This window comes from Nerophis ophidion, linkage group LG13 (assembly GCF_033978795.1).
Source record: "Nerophis ophidion isolate RoL-2023_Sa linkage group LG13, RoL_Noph_v1.0, whole genome shotgun sequence".
Classification (NCBI taxonomy): Eukaryota; Metazoa; Chordata; class Actinopteri; order Syngnathiformes; family Syngnathidae; genus Nerophis; species Nerophis ophidion.
Window position 1 is genome coordinate 33,717,275 of NC_084623.1, and position 13,277 is coordinate 33,730,551.

At 45.5% G+C, this 13,277-nt stretch overlaps 24 pseudogenes; all 24 read left to right on the plus strand.

Moving 5' to 3' along the window:
* Positions 1-282: 282 nt before the first annotated feature.
* LOC133566960 (5S ribosomal RNA) lies at positions 283-401 on the plus strand (annotated as a pseudogene).
* A 359-nt stretch (positions 402-760) lies between these two features.
* Positions 761-869, plus strand: LOC133567466 (5S ribosomal RNA; annotated as a pseudogene).
* Positions 870-1,228: 359 nt separating this feature from the next.
* Positions 1,229-1,347, plus strand: LOC133567482 (5S ribosomal RNA; annotated as a pseudogene).
* Positions 1,348-1,706: 359 nt separating this feature from the next.
* On the plus strand, positions 1,707-1,825 carry LOC133566838 (5S ribosomal RNA; annotated as a pseudogene).
* Positions 1,826-2,184: 359 nt separating this feature from the next.
* On the plus strand, positions 2,185-2,303 carry LOC133566843 (5S ribosomal RNA; annotated as a pseudogene).
* A 359-nt stretch (positions 2,304-2,662) lies between these two features.
* On the plus strand, positions 2,663-2,781 carry LOC133566148 (5S ribosomal RNA; annotated as a pseudogene).
* Positions 2,782-3,140: 359 nt separating this feature from the next.
* On the plus strand, positions 3,141-3,259 carry LOC133567409 (5S ribosomal RNA; annotated as a pseudogene).
* Positions 3,260-3,628: 369 nt separating this feature from the next.
* Positions 3,629-3,747, plus strand: LOC133567365 (5S ribosomal RNA; annotated as a pseudogene).
* A 369-nt stretch (positions 3,748-4,116) lies between these two features.
* LOC133566867 (5S ribosomal RNA) lies at positions 4,117-4,235 on the plus strand (annotated as a pseudogene).
* An 856-nt stretch (positions 4,236-5,091) lies between these two features.
* LOC133565451 (5S ribosomal RNA) lies at positions 5,092-5,210 on the plus strand (annotated as a pseudogene).
* A 368-nt stretch (positions 5,211-5,578) lies between these two features.
* On the plus strand, positions 5,579-5,697 carry LOC133565605 (5S ribosomal RNA; annotated as a pseudogene).
* Positions 5,698-6,183: 486 nt separating this feature from the next.
* On the plus strand, positions 6,184-6,302 carry LOC133567405 (5S ribosomal RNA; annotated as a pseudogene).
* Positions 6,303-7,145: 843 nt separating this feature from the next.
* On the plus strand, positions 7,146-7,264 carry LOC133567396 (5S ribosomal RNA; annotated as a pseudogene).
* A 359-nt stretch (positions 7,265-7,623) lies between these two features.
* On the plus strand, positions 7,624-7,742 carry LOC133565108 (5S ribosomal RNA; annotated as a pseudogene).
* A 369-nt stretch (positions 7,743-8,111) lies between these two features.
* On the plus strand, positions 8,112-8,230 carry LOC133566810 (5S ribosomal RNA; annotated as a pseudogene).
* Positions 8,231-8,589: 359 nt separating this feature from the next.
* On the plus strand, positions 8,590-8,708 carry LOC133567307 (5S ribosomal RNA; annotated as a pseudogene).
* Positions 8,709-9,076: 368 nt separating this feature from the next.
* Positions 9,077-9,195, plus strand: LOC133566126 (5S ribosomal RNA; annotated as a pseudogene).
* A 359-nt stretch (positions 9,196-9,554) lies between these two features.
* LOC133567141 (5S ribosomal RNA) lies at positions 9,555-9,673 on the plus strand (annotated as a pseudogene).
* A 368-nt stretch (positions 9,674-10,041) lies between these two features.
* On the plus strand, positions 10,042-10,160 carry LOC133567408 (5S ribosomal RNA; annotated as a pseudogene).
* Positions 10,161-10,519: 359 nt separating this feature from the next.
* On the plus strand, positions 10,520-10,638 carry LOC133566301 (5S ribosomal RNA; annotated as a pseudogene).
* A 369-nt stretch (positions 10,639-11,007) lies between these two features.
* LOC133567367 (5S ribosomal RNA) lies at positions 11,008-11,126 on the plus strand (annotated as a pseudogene).
* An 894-nt stretch (positions 11,127-12,020) lies between these two features.
* Positions 12,021-12,139, plus strand: LOC133567233 (5S ribosomal RNA; annotated as a pseudogene).
* A 359-nt stretch (positions 12,140-12,498) lies between these two features.
* Positions 12,499-12,617, plus strand: LOC133567490 (5S ribosomal RNA; annotated as a pseudogene).
* Positions 12,618-12,986: 369 nt separating this feature from the next.
* Positions 12,987-13,105, plus strand: LOC133566360 (5S ribosomal RNA; annotated as a pseudogene).
* The last annotated feature ends 172 nt before the right edge of the window (positions 13,106-13,277 follow it).

Here is a 13,277-nt window from a genome sequence, read left to right on the forward strand (position 1 = left end):
TGTCAAAACGCTACATTATGCTCGTCCAAACAAAAGGCTAGTCTCCACCCAAAACATGTTTGTTTAGTTTTGACTCGGTCTGAAATTTATAGCAAGATTTGCAGTGTCGCCAACAGTGACCCATGTGCCTCAAGGCACTTCATTGCTAACAGTGGGGCAAAAGTCCAAAGAGTTACATAGGCTGAGAAAAAGATCAGTGATTATTGTATCACCCACGTTGCAGAAAGGTCCTGTCAACCAGCTTGCCACATTGAAAAATCGAATTTTGAGGATCAGCCCTCGGCATATGGCCATACTACCCGGAGCACACCCGATCTCGCCTGATCTCAGAAGCTAAGCTGGGTCTGGCCTGGTTAGTACTTGGATGGGAGACTCCCTAGGAATACCAGGTGCTGTAAACTTTTAGTGATGCTCCCAGTATAGGGCGCACTTTCTCCCTTTTGCTTTTGTCACAATGAGTATAGATACTTGCCCCACTTGTCAAAACGCTACATTATGCTCGTCCAAACAGAACGCTGGTTTCCACCCAAAACATGTTTGTTTGGTTTTGATTCGGTCTGAAATTTATAGCAAGATTTGCAGTGTCGCCAACAGTGACCCATGTGCGTCAAGGCACTTCAGTGCTAACAGTAGGGCAAAAGTCCAAAGAGTTACATAGGTTGAGAAAAAGATCAGTGATTATTGTATCACACACGTTGCAGAAAGGTCCTGTCAACCAGCTTGCCACGTTTAAAAATCGAATTTTGAGGGTCAGCCCTCAGCATACGGTCATACTATCCGTAGCACGCCTGATCTCGGAAGCTAAGCTGGGTCTGGCCTGGTTAGTACTTGGATGGGAGACTTCCTAGGAATACCAGGTGCTGTAAGCTTTTAGCGATGCTTCTAGTATAGGGCGCACTTTCTCCCTTTTGCTTTTGTCACAATGGCTATAGAAATTTGCCACACTTGTCAAAACGCTACATTATGCTCGTCCAAACAAAAGGCTGATCTCCACCCAAAACATGTTTGTTTAGTTTTGACTCGGTCTGAAATTTATAGCAAGATTTGCAGTGTCGCCAACAGTGACCCATGTGCCTCAAGGCACTTCAGTGCTAACAGTGGGGCAAAAGTCCAAAGAGTTACATAGGCTGAGAAAAAGATCAGTGATTATTGTATCACCCACGTTGCAGAAAGGCCCTGTCAACCAGCTTGCCACATTGAAAAATCGAATTTTGGGGATCAGCCCTCGGCATACGGCCATACTAACCAGAGCACGCCCGATCTCGTCTGATCTCGGAAGCTAAGCTGGGTCTGGCCTGGTTAGTACTTGGATGCGGGACTCCCTAGGAATACCACTTACTGTACGCTTTTAGCGATGCTCCCAGTATAGGGCGCACTTTCTCCATTTTGCTTTTGTCACAATGGCTATAGATACTTGCCACACTTGTCAAAACGCGACATTATGCTCGTCCAAACAAAAGGCTTATCTCCACCCAAAACATGTTTGTTTATTTTTGACTCGGTCTGAAATTTATAGCAAGATTTGCAGTGTCGCCAACAGTGACCCATGTGCCTCAAGGCACTTCATTGCTAACAGTGGGGCAAAAGTCCAAAGAGTTACATAGGCTGAGAAAAAGATCAGTGATTATTGTATCACCCACGTTGCAGAAAGGTCCTGTCAACCAGCTTGCCACATTGAAAAATCGAATTTTGAGGCTCAGCCCTCGGCATACGGCCATACTACCCGGAGCACGCCCGATCTCGTCTAATCTCGGACGCTAAGCTGGGTCTGGCCTGGTTAGTACTTGTATGGGAGACTGCCTAGGAATACCAGGTGCTGTAAGCTTTTAGCGATTCTCCCAGTATAGGGCGCACTTTCTCCCTTTTGCTTTTGTCACAATGGCTATAGATACTTGCAACACTTTTCAAAACGCTACATTATGCTCGTCCAAACAAAACGCTGGTCTCCACCCAAAACATGTTTGTTTAGTTTTGACTCGGTCTGAAATTTATAGCAAGATTTGCAGTGTCGTTAACAGTGACCCATGTGCCTCAAGGCACTTCAGTGCTAACAGTGGGGCAAACGTCCAAAGAGTTACATAGGCTGAGAAAAAGATCAGTGATTATTGTATCACCCACGTTGCAGAAAGGTCCTGCCAACCAGCTTGCCACATTGAAAAATCGAATTTTGGGGAGTAACCCTCGGCATACGGCCATACTACCCGGAGCACGTCCGATCTCGTCTGATCTCGGAAGCTAAGCTGGGTCTGACCTGGTCAGTATTTGGATGGGAGACTGCCTAGGAATACCAGGTGCTGTAAGCTTTTAGCGATGCTCCCAGTATAGGGCGCACTTTCTCCATTTTGCTTTTGTCACAATGGCTATAGATACTTGCCACACTTTTCAAAACGCTACATTATGCTCGTCCAAACAAAAGGATGGTCTCCACCCAAAACATGTTTATTTAGTTTTGACTTGGTGTGAAATTTATAGCAAGATTTGCAGTGTCGCCAACAGTGACCCATGTGCCTCAAGGCACTTCCGTGCTAACAGTGGGGCAAAAGTCCAAAGAGTTACATAGGCTGAGAAAAAGATCAGTGATTATTGTATCACCCACGTTGCAGAAAGGTCCTGCCAACCAGCTTGCCACATTGAAAAATCTAATTTTGGGAAGTAGCCCTCGGCATACGGCCATACTACCCGGAGCACGTCCGATCTCGTCTGATCTCGGAAGCTAAGCTGGGTCTGACCTGGTCAGTACTTGGATGGGAGACTGCCTAGGAATACCAGGTGCTGTAAGCTTTTAGCGATGCTCCCAGTATAGGGCGCACTTTCTCCATTTTGCTTTTGTCACAATGGCTATAGATACTTGCCACACTTTTCAAAACGCTACATTATGCTCGTCCAAACAAAAGGATGGTCTCCACCCAAAACATGTTTATTTAGTTTTGACTCGGTGTGAAATTTATAGCAAAATTTGCAGTGTCGCCAACAGTGACCCATGTGCCTCAAGGCACTTCCGTGCTAACAGTGGGGCAAAAGTCCAAAGAGTTACATAGGTTGAGAAAAAGGTCAGTGATTATTGTATCACACACGTTGCAGAAAGGTCCTGTCAACCAGCTTGCCACATTGAAAAATTGAATTTTGGGGATCAGCCCTCGGCATACGGCCATACTAACCAGAGCACGCCCGATCTCGTCTGATCTCGGAAGCTAAGCTGGGTCTGTCCTGGTTAGTACTTGGATGGGAGACTCCCTAGGAATACCACTTACTGTACGCTTTGAGCAATGCTCCCAGTATAGGGCGCACTTTCTCCATTTTGCTTTTGTCACAATGGCTATAGATACTTGCCACACTTGTCAAAACGCTACATTATGCTCGTCCAAACAAAAGGCTTGTCTCCACCCAAAACATGTTTATTTAGTTTTGACTCGGTGTGAAATTTATAGCAAGATTTGCAGTGTCGCCAACAGTTACCCATGTGCGTCAAGGCACTTCAGTGCTAAAAGTGGGGCAAAAGGTCCAAAGAGTCAGATGAAGTGAGAAAAAGAGCAGTGATTATTGTATCACACACGTGTAGCTCATTGCAGAAAGGTCCTTCCAACGAGCTTGCCACATTTAAAAATCGAATTTTGAAGATGATATCTCAGCTTACGGCCATACTACCCTGAGTATGCCCGGTCTCGTCAGATCTCGGAAGCTAAGCTCGGTCTGTCCTGGTTAGTACTTAGATGGGGGACTACCTAGGTATACCAGGTACTGTAAGCTTTTAGTGATGCTCCCAGCATAGGGCGCACTTTCTCCCTTTTGCTTTTGTCACAATGGCTATAGATACTTGCCACACTTGTCGAAACGCTACATTATGCTTGTCCAAACAAAACGCTGGTCTCCACCCAAAACATGTTTGTTTAGTTTTGACTCGGTCTGAAATTTCTAGCAAGATTTGCAGTGTCGCCAACAGTGACCCATGTGCCTCAAGGCACTTCAGTGCTAACAGTGGGGCAAAAGGTCCAAAGAGTTAGATAAAGTGAGAAAAAGAGCAGTGATTATTGTATCACACACGTGTAGCTCATTGCAGAAAGGTCCTTCCAACGAGCTTGCCACATTGAAAAATCGAATTTTGAGGGTCAGCCCTCGGCATTTGGCCATACTACCCGGAGCACGCCCGATCTCGTCTGATCTCGGAAGCTAAGCTGGGTCTGGCCTGGTTAGTCCTTGAATGGGAGACTGCCTAGGAATACCAGGTGCTGTAAGCTTTTAGCGATTCTCCCAGTACAGGGCGCACTTTCTCCCTTTTGCTTTTGTCACAATGGCTATAGATACTTGCCACACTTGTCAAAACGCTACATTATGCTCGTCCAAACAAAAGGCTGGTCTCCACCCAAAACATGTTTATTTAGTTTTGACTCGGTGTGAAATTTATAGCAAGATTTGCAGTGTCGCCAACAGTGACCCATGTGCCTCAAGGCACTTCAGTGTTAAAAGTGGGGCAAAAGGTCCAAAGAGTTAGATAAAGTGAGAAAAAGAGCAGTGATTATTGTATCACACACGTGTAGCTCATTGCAGAAAGGTCCTTCCAACGAGCTTGCCACATTTAAAAATCGAATTTTGAAGCTCATGTCTCAGCTTACGGCCATACTACCCTGAGTATGTCCGGTCTCGTCAGATCTCGGAAGCTAAGCTCGGTCTGGCATCGTTAGTACTTGGATGGGAGACTGCTTTGGAATACCAGGTGCTGTAAGGTTTTAGCGATGCTCCCAGTATAGGGCGCACTTTCTCCCTTTTGCTTTTGTCACAATGGCTATAGATACTTGCCACACTTGTCAAAACGCTACAGTATGCTCGTCCAAACAAAAGGCTTATCTCCACCCAAAACATGTTTGTTTAGTTTTGACTCGGTGTGTAATTTATAGCAAGATTTGCAGTGTCGCCAACAGTGACCCATGTGCTTCAAGGCACTTCAGTGCTAACAGTGGGGCAAAAGTCCAAAGAGTTACATAGGCTGAGGAAAAGAAAAGTGATTACTGTATCACACACGTGTAGCTCATTGCAGAAAAGTCCTGTCAACCAGCTTGCCACATTTAAAAATCGATTTCTGAGCATCACCCCTAAGCATACGGCCATACTACCCAGAGCACACCCGATCTCGTCTGATCTCGGAAGCTAAGCTGCGTCTGGCCTGGTTAGTACTTGGATGGGAGACTGCCTAGGAATACCAGGTGCTGTAAGGTTTTAGCGGTGCTCCCAGTATAGGGCGCACTTTCTCCCTTTTGCTTTTTCCACAATGGCTATAGATACTTGCCACACTTGTCAAAACGCTACAATATGCTCGTCCAAACAAAAGGCTTATCTCCACCCAAAACATGTTTGTTTAGTTTTGACTCGGTCTGAAATTTATAGCAAGATTTGCAGTGTCGCCAACAGTGACCCATGTTCTTCAAGGCACTTCAGTGCTAACAGTGGGGCAAAAGTCCAAAGAGTTACATAGGCTGAGGAAAAGAGCAGTGATTATTGTCTCACACACGTGTAGCTCATTGCAGAAAGGTCCTTCCAACGAGCTTGCCACGTTTAAAAATCGAATTTTGAAGATCATTTCTCAGCCTACGGCCATACTACCCTGAGTATGCCCGGTCTCGTCAGATCTCGGAAGCTAAGCTGGGTCTGGCCTGGTTAGTACTTGGATGGGAGACTGCCTAGGAATACCAGGTGCTGTAAGCTTTTAGCGATGCTCCCAGTATAGGGCGCACTTTCTCCCTTTTGCTTTTGTCACAATGAGTATAGATACTTGCCACACTTGTCAAAACGCTACATTATGCTCGTCCAAACAGAACGCTGGTCTCCACCCAAAACATGTTTGTTTGGTTTTGATTCGGTCTAAAATTTATAGCAAGATTTGCAGTGTCGCCAACAGTGACCCATGTGCCTCAAGGCACTTCAGTGCTAACAGTGGGGCAAAAGTCCAAAGAGTTACATAGGCTGAGAAAAAGATCAGTGATTATTGTATCACCCACGTTGCAGAAAGGTCCTGTCAACCAGCTTGCCTCAAGGCACTTCAGTGCTAATAGTGGGAAAAAAGTCCAAAGAGTTACATAGGCTGAGGAAAAGAAAATTGATTATTGTATCACTCACGTGTAGCTCATTGCAGAAAAGTCCTGTCAACCAGCTTGCCACATTTAAAAATCGATTTCTGAGCATCACCCCTAGGCATACGGCCATACTACCCAGAGCACAACCGATCTCGTCTGATCTCGGAAGCTAAGCTTGGTCTGTCCTGGTTAATACTCTAATGGGATACTACCTAGGAATACCAGGTACTGTAAGCTTTTAGCGATGCTCCCAGTATAGGGCGCACTTTCTCCCTTTTGCTTTTGTCACAATGGCTATAGATACTTGCCACACTTTTCAAAACGCTACATCATGCTCGTCCAAACAAAAGGCTGGTCTCCACCCAAAACTTGTTTGTCTAGTTTTGACTCGGTGTGAAATTTATAGCAAAATTTGCAGTGTCGCCAACAGTGACCCATGTGCCTCAAGGCACTTCAGTGCTAAAAGTGGGGCGAAAGGTCCAAAGAGTTAGATAAAGTGACAAAAAGAGCAGTGATTATTGTATCACACACGTGTAGCTCATTGCAGAAAGGTCCTTCCAACGAGCTTGCCACGTTTAAAAATCGAATTTTGAAGATCATGTCTCAGCTTACGGCCATACTAGGTCTCGTCAGATCTCGGAAGCTAAACTCGGTCTGGCCTGGTTAGTACTTGGATGTGAGACTGCCTAGGAATACCAGGTGCTGTAAGCTTTTAGTGATGCTCCCAGTATAGGGCGCACTTTCTCCCTTTTGATTTTGTCACAATGGCTATAGATACTTGCCACACTTGTCAAAACGCTACATTATGCTCGTCCAAACAAAAGGCTGGTCTCCACCCAAAACTTGTTTGTCTACTTTTGACTCGGTGTGAAATTTATAGCAAAATTTGCAGTGTCGCCAACAGTGACCCATGTGCCTCAAGGCACTTCAGTGCTGAAAGTGGGGCAAAAGGTCCAAAGAGTTAGATAAAGTGACAAAAACAGCAGAGATTATTGTATCACACACGTGTAGCTCATTGCAGAAAGGTCCTTCCAACGAGCTTGCCACATTTAAAAATCGAATTTTGAGTGTCAGCCCTCGGCATACGGCCATACTACCCTGAGAATTCCCGGTCTCGTCAGATCTCGGAAGCTAAGCTCCGTCTGGGCTGGATAGTACTTGGATGGGAGACTACCTAGGAATACCAGGTGCTGTAAGCTTTTAGCGATGCTCCCAGTATAGGGCGCACTTTCTCCCTTTTGCTTTTGTCACAATGGCTATGGATACCTGCCACACTTGTCAAAACGCTACATTATGCTCGTCCAAACAAAAGGCTTATCTCCACCCAAAACATGTTTGTTTAGTTTTGACTCGGTCTGAAATTTATAGCAAGATTTGCAGTGTCGCCAACAGTGACCCATGTGCCTCAAGGCACTTCAGTGCTAACAGTGGGGCAAAAGTCCAAATAGTTACATAGGTTGAGAAAAAGATCAGTGATTATTGTATCACACACGTTGCAGAAAGGTCCTGTCAACCAGCTTGCCACATTGAAAAATCGAATTTTGAGGATCAGCCCTCGGCATACGGCCATACTACCCGGAGCACTCCCGATCTCGTCTGATCTCGGAAGCTAAGCTGGGTCTGGCCTGGTTAGTACTTGGATGGGAGACTGCCTAGGAATACCAGGTGCTGCAAGCTTTTAGCGATGCTCCCAGTATAGGACGCACTTTCTCCCTTTTGCTTTTGTCACAATGGCTATAGATACTTGCCACACTTGTCAAAACGCTACATTATGCTCGTCCAAACAAAAGGCTGGTCTCCACCCAAAACATGTTTATTTAGTTTTGACTCGGTGTGAAATTTATAGCAAGATTTGCAGTGTCGCCAACAGTGACCCATGTGCCTCAAGGCACCTCAGTGCCAAAAGTGGGGCAAAAGGTCCAAAGAGTTAGATAAAGTGAGAAAAAGAGCGGTGATTATTGTATCACACACGTGTAGCTCATTGCAGGAAGGTCCTTCCAACGAGCTTGCCATATTTAAAAATCGAATTTTGAAGGTCATGTCTCAGCTTACGGCCATACTACGCTGAGCATACCCGGTCTCGTCAGATCTCGGAAGCTAAGCTCGGTCTGGCCTGGTTAGTACTTGGATGGGAGACTGCCTAGGAATACCAGGTGCTGTTAGCTTTTAGTGATGCTCCCAGTATAGGGCGCACTTTCTCCCTTTTGCTTTTGTCACAATGGCTATAGATACTTGCCACACTTGTCAAAACGCTACATTATGCTCGTCCAAACGAAACGCTGGTCACCACCCAAAACATGTTTGTTTAGTTTTGACTCGGTCCGAAATTTATAGCAAGATTTGCAGTGTCGCCAACAGTGACCCATGTGCCTCAAGGCACTTCAGTGCTAAGAGTGGGGCAAGAGTCAAAAGAGTTACATAGGCTGAGAAAAAGATCAGTGATTATTGTATCACCCACGTTGCAGAAAAGTGCTGTCAACCAGCTTGCCACATTGAAACATCGAATTTTGAGGATCAGCACTCGGCATACGGCCATACTACCCGTAGCACGCCCAATTTCGTCTGATCTCGGAAGCTAAGCTGGGTCTGGCCTGGTTAGTACTTGGATGGGAGACTCCCTAGGAATACCAGTTGCTGTAAGCTTTTAGCGATGCTCCCAGTATAGGGCGCACTTTCTCCCTTTTGCTTTTGTCACAATGGCTATAGATACTTGTCACACCTTTCAAAACGCTACATTATGCTCGTCCAAACAAAACGCTGGTCTCCACCCAAAACATGTTTGTTTAGTTGTGACTCGGTCTGAAATTTATATTAAGATTTGCAGTGTCGCCAACAGTGACCCATGTGCTTCAAGGCACTTCAGTGCTAACAGTGGGGCAAAAGTCCAAAGAGTTACATAGGCTGAGGAAAAGAGCAGTGATTATTGTATCACACACGTGTAGCTCATTGCAGAAAAGTCCTGTCAACCAGCTTGCCAGATTTAAAAATCGATTTCTGAGCGTTACCCCTAGGCATAAAGACATACTACCCAGAGCACACCCGATCTCGTCTGATCTCGGAAGCTAAGCTGGGTCTGGCCTGGTTAGTACTTGGATGGGAGACTGCTTAGGAATACCAGGTGCTGTAAGCTTTTAGCGATGCTCCCAGTATAGGGCGCACTTTCTCCCTTTTGCTCTTGTCACAATGGCTATAGATACTTGCCACACTTTTCAAAACGCTACATTATGCTCGTCCAAACAAAACGCTGGTCTCCACCCAAAACATGTTTGTTTAGTTTTGACTCGGTCTGAAATTCATAGCAAGATTTGCAGTGTCGCCAACAGTGACCCATGTTCCTCAGGGCACTTCAGTGCTAACAGTGGGGCAAAAGTCCAAAGAATTACATAGGCTGAGAAAAAGATCAGTGGTTATTGTATCACCCGCGTTGCAGAAAGGTCCTGTCAACCAGCTTGCCACATTGAAAAATCGAATTTTGAGGATCAGCCCTCGGCATACGGCCATACTACCCGGAGCACGACCGATCTCGTCTGATCTCGGAAGCTAAGCTGGGTCTTGCCTGGTTAGTACTTGGATGGGAGACTGCCTAGGAATACCAGGTGCTGTAAACTTTTAGCGATGATCCCAGTTAGGACGCACTTTCTCCCTTTTGCTTTTGTTACAATGGCTATAGATACTTGCCACACTTGTCAAAACGCTACATTATGCTCGTCCAAACAAAAGGCTGGTCTCCACCCAAAACATGTTTATTTAGTTTTGACTCTGTGTGAAATTTATAGCAAGACTTGCAGTGTCGCCAACAGTGACCCATGTGCCTCAAGGCACTTCAGTGCTAAAAGTGGGGCAAAAGGTCCAAAGAGTTAGATAAAGTGAGAAAAAGAGCAGTGATTATTGTATCACACACGTGTAGCTCATTGCAGAAAGGTCCTTCCAACGAGCTTGCCACATTTAAAAATCGAATTTTGAAGATCACGTGTCAGCCTACGGCCATACTACCCTGAGTATGCCCGGTCTCGTCAGATATCGGAAGCTAAGCTCGGTCTGGCCTGGTTAGGACTTGGATGGGAGACTGCCTAGGAATACCAGGTGCTGTAAGCTTTTAGTGATGCTCCCAGTATAGGGCGCACTTTCTCCCTTTTGCTTTTGTCACAATGGCTATAGATACTTGCCACACTTGTCAAAACGCTACATTATGCTCGTCCAAAGAAAATGGTGGTCTCCACCCAAAACATTTTTGTTTAGTTTTGACTCGGTCTGAAATTTTTAGCAAGATTTGGAGTGTCGCCAACAGTGACCCATGTGCCTCAAGGCACTTCAGTGCTAACAGTGGGAAAAAAGTCCAAAGAGTTACATAGGTTGAGAAAAAGATCAGTGATTATTGTATCACACACGTTGCAGAAAGGTCCTGTCAACCAGCTTGCCACGTTTAAAAATCGAATTTTGAGGGTAAGCCCTCGGCATACGGCCATACTACCCGTGGCGCGCCTGATCTCGTCTGATCTCGGAAGCTAAGCTGGGTCTGGCCTGGTTACTACTTGGATGGGAGACTGCCTAGGAATACCAGGTGCTGTAAGCTTTTAGCGATGCTCCCAGTATAGGGCGCACTTTCTCCCTTTTGCTTTTGTCACAATGGCTATAGATACTTGCCACACTTGTCAAAACGCTACATTATGCTCGTCCAAACAAAAGGCTGGTCTCCACCCAAAACCTGTTTATTTAGTTTTGACTCGGTGTGAAATTTATAGCAAGATTTGCAGTGTCGCCAACAGTGACCCATGTGCCTCAAGGCACTTCAGTGCTAAAAGCGGGGCAAAAGGTCCAAAGAGTTAAATAAAGTGAGAAAAAGAGCAGTGATTATTGTATCACACACGTGTAGCTCATTGCAGAAAAGTCCTTCCAACGAGCTTGCCAGATTTAAAAATCGAATTTTGAAGATCATGTCTCAGCTTACGGCCATACTACCCTGAGTATTCCCGGTCTCGTCAGATCTCGGAAGCTAAGCTCGGTCTGGACTGGTTAGTACTTGAATGGGAGACTGCCTAGGAGTAACAGGTGCTGTAAGCTTTTAGTGATGCTCCCAGTATAGGGCGCACTTTCTCCCTTTTGCTTTTATCACAATGGCTATAGATACTTGCCACACTTATCAAAACGCTACATTATGCTCGTCCAAACAAAACGCTGGTCTCCACCCAAAACATGTTTGTTTAGTTTTGACTCGGTCTGAAATTTATAGCAAGATTTGCAGTGTCGCCAACAGTGACCCATGTGCCTCAAGGCACTTCAGGGTTTAGTTTTGACTCGGTCTGAAATTTATAGCAAGATTTGCAGTGTCGCCAACAGTGACCAATGTGCCTCAAGGCACTTCAGTGCTAACAGTGGGGCAAAAGTCCAAAGAGTTACATAGGTTGAGAAAAAGATCAGTGATTATTGTATCACACAAGTTGCAGAAAGGTCCTGTGTACCAGCTTGCCACGTTTAAAAATCGAATTTTGAGGGTCAGCCCTCGGCATATGGCCATACTACCCGTAGCACGCCCTATCTCGTCTGATCTCGGAAGCTAAGCTGGGTCTGGCCTGGTTAGTACTTGGTGCTGTAAGCTTTTAGCGATGCTCCCAGGATAGGGCGCACTTTCTCCCTTTTGCTTTTGTCACAATGGCTATAGATACTTGCCACACTTGTCAAAACGCTACATTATGCTCGTCTAAACGAAAGGCTGATCTCCACCCAAAACATGTTTGTTTAGTTTTGACTCGGTCTGAAATTTATAGCAAGATTTGCAGTGTCGCCAACAGTGACCCATGTGCCTCAAGGCACTTCAGTGCTAACAGTGGGGTAAAAGTCCAAAGAGTTACATAGGCTGAGAAATAGATCAGTGATTATTGTATCACCCACGTTGCAGAAAGGTCCTGTCAACCAGCTTGCCACATTGAAAAATCGAATTTTGAGAATCAGCCCTCGGCATACGGCCATACTACCCGGAGCACGCCCAATCTCGTCTGATCTCGGAAGCTAAGCTGGGTCTGGCCTGGTTAGTACTTGGATGGGAGACTGCCTAGGAATACAAGTTGCTGTAAGCTTTTAGCGATAATCCCAGTATAGGGCGCACTTTCTCCCTTTTGCTTTTGTCACAATGGCTATAGATACTTGCCACACATTTCAAAACGCTACATTATGCTCGTCCAAACAAAACGCTGGTCCCCACCCAAAACATGTTTGTTTAGTTTTGACTCAGTCTGAAATTTATAGCAAGATTTGCAGTGTCGCCAACAGTGACGCATGTGCCTTAAGGCACTTCAGTGCTAACAGTGGGGCAAAAGTCCAAAGAGTTACATAGGCTGAGAAAAAGATCAGTGATAATTGTATCACCCGCGTTGCAGAAAGGTCCTGTCCACCAGCTTGCCGCATTTAAAAATTGAATTCTGAGAACTGCCTCTCGGCTTACGGCCACACTACCCGGAGCACGCTCAATCTCGTCTGATGTCGTAAGCTAAACTGTGTCTGACCTGGTTAGTACTTGGATGGGAGACTGCCTAGGAATACCAGGTGCTGTAAGTTTTTTGCGATGCTCCCAGTATAGGGCCCACTTTCTCCCTTTTGCTTTTGTCACAATTGCTATAGATACTTGCCACACTTGTCAAAACGCTACATTATGCTCATCCAAACAAAAGGCTGGTCTCCACCCAAAACATGTTTGTTTAGTTTTGACTCGGTCTGAAATTTATAGCAAGATTTGCAGTGTCGCCAACAGTGACCCATGTGCCTCAAGGCACTTCAGTGCTAAAAGTGGGGCAAAAGGTCCAAAGAGTTAGATAAAGTGAGAAAAAGAGCAGTGATTATTGTATCACACGCGTGTAGCTCATTGCAGAAAAGTCCTGTCAACCAGCTTGCCACATTTAAAAATTGATTTCTGAGCATAACCCCTAGGCATACAGCCATACTACCCAGAGCACACCCGATCTCGTCTGATCTCGGAAGCTAACCTGGGTCTCGCCTGGTTAGTACTTGGATGGGATACTGCCTAGGAATACCAGGTGCTGTAAGCTTTTAGCGATGCTCCCAGTATAGGGCGCACTTTCTCCCTTTTGCTTTTGTCACAATGGCTATAGATACTTGCCACACTTGTCAAAACGCGACATTATGCTCGTCCAAACAAAAGGCTTATCTCCACCCAAAACATGTTTATTTAGTTTTGACTCGGTGTGAAATTTATAGCAA